The following is an 8,197-nucleotide window of genomic DNA, read 5'->3' on the forward strand; positions in this document are numbered from 1 at the left end:
AGGGGTGCCTTAAATGGACGCAGTAAAAATATACCTTTCCAAGATTTGGGAAAATATTGAATACTCCAAAGGAGAACTTGTATTTTATTCTCCCATTTAGGTCAAAATTTATTTTGAGAACCTCTTGAGGAGCTGTCTACAGAGATATTCTTCTATCCATTCAGAATTTGGCTGATTAAGATTTTGCTTAATATCAGTGGACTAAAACTAAAACTAACACTAAGGTGCGGAAATCTCTGTAGAATTTTGCTGGAACAGATGTGACAGGTAATAAGGGAGAGGAGAGAAAACCCGACTACGGACTTTGGGATTAGTTAACCATGTCATGGTGTCATGATGAGGAGCGGGTGATGAAGAAGGATGGAAGACAGTTTTCAGGGTCTGCGTAGCCTGATTTTTCCGACTATTGGGAAACACCTATATAAGATGCCTTTGTGAATGAAAATAATTCAGTGCACAGCTAAAGAAAGTGAGCTTTTAACCCTGGCCAGGTAGCTCAGTTGACTAAAGCATCATCCCCATATTCCAAGTTGCAGGTTTGATGCCTGGTCAGGGCACAGATGAGATGCAACCAATGAATACACAACTAAATGGAACAACTAAGTGGAACAAAGAGTAGATGTTTTTCTCTCTCCTCTCTTTCTCTGTTTCCTGCCCTTTCTCTCTCCCCCTTCTTCACTGTCTCTCTCAAATCAATGGAAAACCTTTTAAAAATCAGCCTGACCTGTGGTGGTGCAGTGGATCAAGTGTCAACCTGGAACGCTGAGGTTGCTGGTTCAAAACCCTGGGCTTGCCGGGTCAAGGCATGTGTGGGAGTTGATGCTTTCTGTTCCTCCCCCTTCTCTCTCTCTCTCTCTCTCTTCTCTAAAATGAATAAATAAATAAATAATTTTTAAAAATCAACCAAAGGGTGCATAAATAAGGGAAACAACAATGTTTCTCCCTCTCTCTCTCTCTCTCCCTCTCTCTCTCTCTCTCTCTCTCTCTCTCTATATATATATATACACTCATACCTTCCTCTCTCTAAATATATATATATATATTTTTTTTTATTTTAGCAAGAAAGAGAGGAAGGGAGAGAGATGAGAAGCATCAACTCATAGTTGTGTCACCTTAGTTGTTCATTGCTTCTTTTTTTTTTTTTTTTTTTGTATTTTTCTGAAGCTGGAAACGGGGAGAGACAGTCAGACAGACTCCCGCATGCGCCCGACTGGGATCCACCCGGCACGCCCACCAGGGGGCGATGCTCTGCCCCTCTGGGGCATCGCTCTGCCGCGACCAGAGCCACTCTAGCGCCTGGGGCAGAGGCCAAGGAGCCATCCCCAGCGCCCGGGCCATCTTTGCTCCAATGGAGCCTTGGCTGCGGGAGGGGAAGAGAGAGACAGAGAGGAAGGAGGGGGGGGTGGAGAAGCAAATGGGCGCTTCTCCTATGTGCCCTGGCCGGGAATTGAACCCGGGTCCCCCCACGCCAGGCCGACGCTCTACCGCTGAGCCAACCGGCCAGGGCCTCATTGCTTCTTATATGAGTCTTGACCAGGGGGCTCTAATAGAGCCAATGACCCCTTGCTTAAACCAGCAACATTGGGCTCAAGCCAGCTACCATAGGATCATGTCAATGATCCCATACTCAAACCGGTGACCTCAGGGTTTTGAACCTGGAACTTCACTGTTCTAGGTTGAAGCTCTGTCCACTGTGCCACCATGTGTCAGGTATAAATAATTATTTTAATAAAATGATCTTATTTTTGTCTAATTGGGAGAATAAGGATTTATATTTATTGGGGACTTGCAGAGGATGAATAAAAGACACATGCCTTGTAGTTTGGCAATAACTCATAAGGAAGCAAGGAAAAATGCAGTTCTCAACTTTAAACATGCTGGGACAAGGGGAAAAGGACAAGAATGCTGCCTTTCAAGTGAAACCAAGCCAGAAAGCCTCAGAAATATGAATTAAGTAAACACGGACTCGAAGGAAGCTGATCTGAAGACGGCAAATATTTTTTTAATTATTGCAAAACCGATCATGAAGTTGCTTTGGAGCACACAGAAAATTACTTCTCCAAATGTAAACTTTTCAGCTGGTGGTCCCAAAGAGATGGTTCTAAGGCATAGGGTGTCAGGAGTGGCTCAGAGAGTGAACAATTTTGCTACATTATTGTTTAGGCAGCTACCTTTGCCCGCCCTTCTCTCTGTAATCAACTCCTCTTCGCTCTGCCCTTACCCAACAGATGCACCAGTTGTGACGGCATGTGCCCCGCTCTGTATGCAAAAGATATCCATGAGTATCAACTAAGTTTGCAAGAGGAATTAGGATCCATAATAAATGCTTTAGCAAAGAGGCTTTTGGGAATAAAAATGTGTCTTCAGGCAAAATTCTCATAAACTAGACATCATCTTTGATTTACAGTTTATAGTATTTTCTTCCCTGTATCCAATATCCCCAGCTTGAGGGCTCCTGCTCCATGTGGCATGATTGACTGCCCAAAGTATGAGGGTAGTTCTATGTACTGAAGTTAAGTCAGTGGTATTAGAAATTGAGGAAAACACAAAACAAGCAGAACTTTGTTTTTTCTTTCTCCATATATTTCACAGTTAAAAACTAAGCACAAAAACAGCAACCTTTGTCTACTACTCCATCCACCAAGGAGAAAACTATTTCAAAAACTTGTCTGATATCTTAGAAAAGGTAATTCCTTACTATCTCTTTCGATGTCATGCACGAGGTGAAGACCATCCTTAGAAAGGTATGCACTCATACTTTATACTGTAGACATCAGGAATTCTTTTACTCAGAGCTGCCAAACATGGAAAAGAGACCCCTTGAGTCCATATAGAGGATGAATCTTCCGGCTCCCTCAACTCTCCATCAGATGTTAACAGTAAACAAAGAATGGAAGAAAATGAGACATACTTAACAAGACTTGATTTAACATCAATTCTGCTCGAGACACTGTGCTAGGCACTTTGACAGATCGTGTAAATCAAGTAATATAAGGGTGTAGGGTGGACAATAGACCTATCTCTTACAAATCTATGAGGGGAGATAACAATCACTAATTAATAATCACATGCAATTGACATAAAAGGAATCATATGAGTTTTACAGAAAATGTTACCTTTTTGGGGGGCAAATATATATCTAAATTTAAAGACACAAGAATATTCTTCTACAGAGCCATAGAGTAAGATATATTACTAGTTGGAATACATATGTAGAGCTATCACTTTAGATGAGTGCATGGGTACACATGATGTGTAAGTCCCTTAGTGCTCATTTATTTGGAGACAAATAATGGTCAAAAGCATCCCTGAGCACAGTTTACACCAATAATTCCAATTCCTTTTAAGCAATTTGTAAATTAACATATACCTTATGAGTAGGCTTGAAAATAATGACATCCTTGTTCCTCTTTCATACATTGAAAATTATTTATAATTGCTCAGAAGCTGTGGGAAAGCACATATTTATTTCCAATATGTACTTGTGTATGTACATGATAAGCAGTGTGCAAAAACATAAGATAAAAGGCAAGGTAGAGGATGTGCTGAAAAAGTAGTATTCTGCAAAATTAAAGATTCCTCCAAGAAACCAGTAAATGATAGGAGTAGGGGTCAGGCTGTACTTGGGAAGTCTGAGAAGTGCACTCCAATTGTGTATTAATGCAGATGGGCAGAGAGACCAAAGTAGTTCCCTAAAGGAACTGCACAGGCCACCCGCCACCCCCTACCAATGGCTGAAAAAAATTTTATGGTAGCTTTACACCATGTTTTGAAAGGACTTAAGTGACTTTAGTAGTATATTGCTTCCAGATTACCAGCTCTGTTTATAGATTTGAGTTTTGTCATCACTGAAAAATGTTCATGTGTCCCTGGGAAAAATCCCTGCTCTCACGAAATCTAGGTTTTCCATAAAGTGAATATACCCTGAGCAAAACTTAATCTCTCTTTCTTCAGAGGATGCTTCCTGGATAGAGACTATTTTTAACATTTTCAAACTGTACTTAAAATGACCGAGTATGGGACACTGTGAACATTTATATTCAGTGCTTAATGTTTCGACAACACCATATGTATTAACTGCTCTCAATTATATCATGTCTTTGATCACAAGCATTCCCTCTTTAAATAAAAAGCTTAGCCCTGGCTGGTTGGCTCAGTGGTAGAGTGTTGGCCTGGCATGCAGGAGTCCCGGGTTCGATTCCTGGCCAGGGCACACAAGGAGAAGCACCCATCTGCTTCTCCACCACCCCCCCCCTTCCTCTCTGTCTCTCTCTTCCCCTCCCGCAGCCAAGGCTCCATTGGAGCAAAGATGGCCCGGGTGCTGAGGATGGCTCTGTGGCCTCTGCCTCAGGCACTAGAATGGCTCTGGATAGCAGAGCAACACCCCAGATGGGCAGAGCATCGCCCCCTGGTGGGCGTGCCGGGTGGATCCCGGTCAGGCGCATGCGGGAGTCTGACTTCCTCCCCGTTTCTAGCTTCGGAAAAATGCAAAAAAAAAAAAGCTTGATAATATCAAGAAAAAAACCCCAATATATTTTGTGGCAAATCTGAGAGAATTAAATGTCACTTAGCACAAGATTTAACACTATGATTAAAAAAAAAAAAAACTTACAGGGCTACAACTAATTAAAATAAATAATAAAATCTGGGGGAAGGGGAAAAAATTATTTTTACTTTAATTTACGGTGTCCTGAAAGAATGATTAAAATTTTGCCCACTGATTCATTTTGGTGTGAAATTGGGGAGGGGATATGCAAGAAATAAAGAGATGTCAGAGAAGGACGCTAAAGTTTAGTGGGAAGGGGTAGGTTTCAGAGCCCACCGTTCAGGATAAATTTAGCATGTGTTCAAGCTTTTGGAAACTTTTGAAAACAAAAACACATTATTTATCTTTTAGACCAAGAGCAACTAGCCTTTAAACACTTATTTTTAAATGATTCTCTAACTCTATTGTTTTTATGGGTGGGGGTAAACAGGAGAACAAGAAAGCCTTGTTAGATCATGCGGATGCGTTGGGCTCCTCTGCTCTGATCCCTGTGGTCTCCATTCAGCAGAAGCAACGGGGAATCCCTCCGCGCAGCCTCTGGACAGGGCTGCGCGCACACTCCAGTCCGTGACTGTGTGCCCTTGGAGCTCAGTTTCTCTGCGTGTCTTCCTGTAAGTTTCATGATGTAATTAGCAGAGGGAAGGTCTGAGAATGAAGATGGTCATCAATGACAATATAAAAAGGATATACAGAAATGACAAAGCATGCAATGTTTCTTTTATCATATCTGGATTTGGGGGCATCCTAGTCTCTTAGGACTCTTCCTTCTGTTCTCCCTCACCAATGGCCCCTGAATACTGCCACAATTTAGCAAATAAAAGAAAGCAAGTCACTGGAAAGCGGATTTCTTTTCCCCTTCTTAAAAAAGGAAGCAAGTCAATCTCAGGACTTTTCGAGAAGCTATGGAACTTCCTTCTCCCCGGGGCCCCATCGAGACCTGAAATAAAGACAGACAGAGTCACAGATACAGTTCTGGTCTTTCTGAGCTGGCTTTTGGCCTACTATGCGGCAGCTGATTCCGGGAGTTTGGCGTCCATGAGGGGGTGGCCCTTCCCTGTTTGTATTGTGTGGGTGTGTTAATCTACCACCCGTGTCAAATTGCCTGAGCACTAAGTGTATTTGAAAGATTCAGCTTGTGAGGTGGCTGAGGATTTGGGGAAAGGGAAGAGAAAGCTTGGCTTTTCTTATCTCATTCAAATTGGTTTGTCCATCTCTGCTACCATGTGTCCCACAAACATCAGGAGGGGTGACCTCCTGGGGGACGTTCAGTGCATTCCCCTCTGTTGGTTGGGGATTAGACCCACAATCTGTCCCCCTAACGTTTTATACACACCCATTTTAAATAACTCCAGTAACAGGATCTTTAATTGACTCAGGGGACGGTGGGAGGCTTCCCAGTGCGAACTGTTGTTTTGGTTCAAAGGAGAAGAATGAAGTTGATTCTGTGCCTTGTGTCCAAGTAACAATATGTGAAAAGATTCATTTAGCCCTTAATCCTTATGGAGGACCAAAAAGGCGCTGACCATTTAACAGCCACTCAGTGTTCTGCTTTCTAGCTGTTTTTCTTATTTATGTCTTGGTTGTTAAAGCTCCAACCATTCCCTTTATTGTTTAGTAAAGAAGAAAAAAAAAGAAAGACAAATTGGTATTAGCAATTCACAAAGCAATGACTACTCCACACTTAAACATGAAATTTACGGAAGTCTTACAGGAGGAGAAGATTTGCTTTGGAATATTTTGTGTCATTGGGGAAGAGAGCTGCCTGTGTGACAACCTGTTTCTTGAGAAGAAATACGGAACAATAAAACCGGGCAAAGGAAGATGTTAACTTTGAGTAAACTGATGCAAATAAAGTGAGCGTTTGACTTGACGTCAACTGAGTCTGATCTTAACACACTGCCTTACGTGGGCACAAATACATTTTGAAACAGGTATAGGATTGCATTGGTCTGGGTATTTATAGCAAAAATATTGGGAATTTAGAAATTTAATAGTTAAATGTTTTGGGGAAGGGACAGAAAAAAGATTTCTCTCATCTCCGTTTTTTTCACTCTATCCCCAGTAGTCAATCAAACTGAAAGCATTTTATTACAAAGTCGGGGGAGGAGGAAGCAAAGCATTTATGCGGGCTAGTTACTATAAGCAAGATGATGACTGTCTTCCTTTTATTCTTAACAAACAGGACTTGCATGACTCCATCTGCCCATGCCAGGTTGTGCTGGGACTTACATCAACTGGGACCCTATCAGAGAACAAGCTAAGAAAAAGCTCCTCAAATTTCCAAGATCGGGGAAAATGTCATGGTTGAATGAAAGTATGCTAATACATATAGTATTTCCTACTTTTCTCTGGAATACTGAGTGGCTCAGCCACTCATACAGATGTGACCTCGAAGTTGAATGGATGTGGGTCACAGGCTGAGAAACCCTGTTTGGCTGGGATGTGAATTTTCCTGGCTGTATTGGATCCCAATTCCAGGTATGTGCATAAGAATACATCCTGATACGGAGCAGTCTGGAAAGATAAACATATGTAGCAAATCAAAGCAAACAGAAGAGTCCTATTTTGTTAAAATAGCACCAGGTCCAACGAGACAAAGGCCACATCCAAAGCATGCACACGAACGACGCCTGAATTACTGAAAGAATGAGGAATTGTGTCTAATAGTCGCTAACACCCCATTTTGCAATTTTCTTTCAGTTTTTTCTTACCTTTCCTTTTTCACATATATTTTTGAAAGAATCAAAGAATTTGGGATTCAGTGTAGTGAGACCAAATTTCAAAGGAAATTGGATATCTCAAGAAGAAGATACTTATATATAAATGTAGTCCTTAAAACCAAATGAAATAACCTGAAAAAAAAAATCTTCAGTTGAAGAATTCTAAGTTATCACTGAAGTAAATTTTGAAAAAGCTGTTTTGAAAGGAGTCAGAGACAAACCGCAGCTCACCATGGGCGAGGGGGTCTAAAGCTTGATGGCATACCCAAAGATCTAGCCAAAGAGAATGGAGGTCCACAGACTCCTCATGCTCTTTAGTAAACAACTACATGGTCACTTAATTCTTTCCCACAGAATGCTTCTGGGATTTGATTAACATTATAAAATCAACGAAGTGTCTTTCTTTAGTTGTCAGGACTCTAATCACAGAAGATACTACAGAAGGCAAATGATTTGTGTGGTAGCCTACATATCTCATCTTGTTAATTACCTAACTTGGCACTCCAGGGCCCATGGCCAGCCAGAGGAGTGTGGGATAAGTGGATGGCCTTGATTGTGGAGCACTTTCCAAAGGAGTCTCTTGTCACTGAAACATTTTTCTTTTCTTTTTTTTTTTTATACATATTTTCCTGAAGTGTAAGGAGGCAGAGAGACAGACTTTCGCATATACCCAACCAGGATCCACCCGGCATGCTCACCAGGGAGTGATGCTTCACTCATCTAGGCCGTGGCTTTGCTTGCAATGGAGCCATTCTAGCGCCTGAGGTGGAGGCCATGGAGCCATCCTCAGAGCCCGGGGCCAACTTTGCTCCAATGGAGCCTTGGCTGTGGGAGGGGAAGAGAGAGACAGAGAGGAAGGAGAGGGGGAGGGGTGGAGAAGCAGATGGGTGCTTCTCCTGTGTGCCCTGGCTGGGAATCAAACCCGGGTTTC

General features: G+C 42.1%; 1 non-coding gene across 1 annotated transcript; it reads right to left on the reverse strand.

Annotated features, from left to right (window-relative positions):
* Nucleotides 1-1,432: 1,432 nt before the first annotated feature.
* On the reverse strand, nucleotides 1,433-1,507 carry TRNAP-UGG (transfer RNA proline (anticodon UGG)). Its single transcript has one exon. It is a non-coding gene; the product is annotated as a tRNA-Pro (tRNA).
* Nucleotides 1,508-8,197: the final 6,690 nt, after the last annotated feature.

This window comes from Saccopteryx bilineata, chromosome 1, assembly GCF_036850765.1.
Source record: "Saccopteryx bilineata isolate mSacBil1 chromosome 1, mSacBil1_pri_phased_curated, whole genome shotgun sequence".
NCBI classification, from domain to species: Eukaryota; Metazoa; Chordata; class Mammalia; order Chiroptera; family Emballonuridae; genus Saccopteryx; species Saccopteryx bilineata.